The following is a 1,091-nucleotide window of genomic DNA, read 5'->3' on the forward strand; positions in this document are numbered from 1 at the left end:
TACCTGGTATTGTATCCTCAGGCTGAGCTGGCTGACCAGCAGCGAGAGCAGCAGCGTGAGATGGAGGGCATCCTGGACGGTGTGCGAACTCTGCGCCGCGAGATACAGCTCGCAGACCTCGTACTTGACTCATACATACCCAAGGAGTATCAGGTAACATCAAGTTGATGTAACTTCAATTATAAGACCAACTAACGCCATCTAGTTTTATTTTTTGGTAAATTAAAAAAACCAGCCTCAATTATGACTCTGGAAAGCAAATTAAAAAAAAAGTCCTTGGTTTTCAAAATTTTGCGGTAAAAATGTAACTTACTTATTTGTGGACATTTTAAAGTAATTTGAACCGCTCCCAGGGCAAGAGTTTCTATATTCTCGGTTAGACTATACATATACACTTAGATAATCAAACACCATGAATGATGAATTAAAAAAAAAATCTAATCTACTATTTTCAGGCGTTGATCGACAAATTCGTGCACTGGAAAGAGCAGCTCGGTGAATGGCAGGTGAAGTGTGTCGCGTACACCGGGAATAATATGAACGCGCCGCACCAGCGCCAGTAAACATTGAGCGCGACTGTACACAACATATGTCACAATAAACTGTGCGCGATTGTACACAACACGTAAACATTGTGCGTGACTGTACACAACATATGTCACCATACACTGTGCGCGATTGTACACAGCACGTAAACATTATTGTATATTAGTGTGTATAGTGTGAGCAGAACACCGTGCACAACGCAAAGCATGCGTGTGCATATACCGTGCGCGACTGTACACATAACCACTTAATGTGACTATATAAACGACACATTGAGCGCGACTGCACACATAATACACGTGAGTTCCCACTGTACGTGACTGTACACAAATAACACGGGGGGATATTGTACACGAATGTATACTTAAGAACTAAATGCAACTTTAATTGCAACGTAATTCACTGTGCGTGACTACACACAAATACACGTGAATGCATCTCATAATGGCACTGTTCGTGACTGTACACAAGACACACAACATGAATATCTGATGTATAGACCGACAATGATATCTAATCCGGTGGACATAAGTCAAACTAAATCA

The sequence above is a fragment of the Papilio machaon genome, chromosome W (assembly GCF_912999745.1).
Source record: "Papilio machaon chromosome W, ilPapMach1.1, whole genome shotgun sequence".
NCBI lineage: Eukaryota > Metazoa > Arthropoda > Insecta > Lepidoptera > Papilionidae > Papilio > Papilio machaon.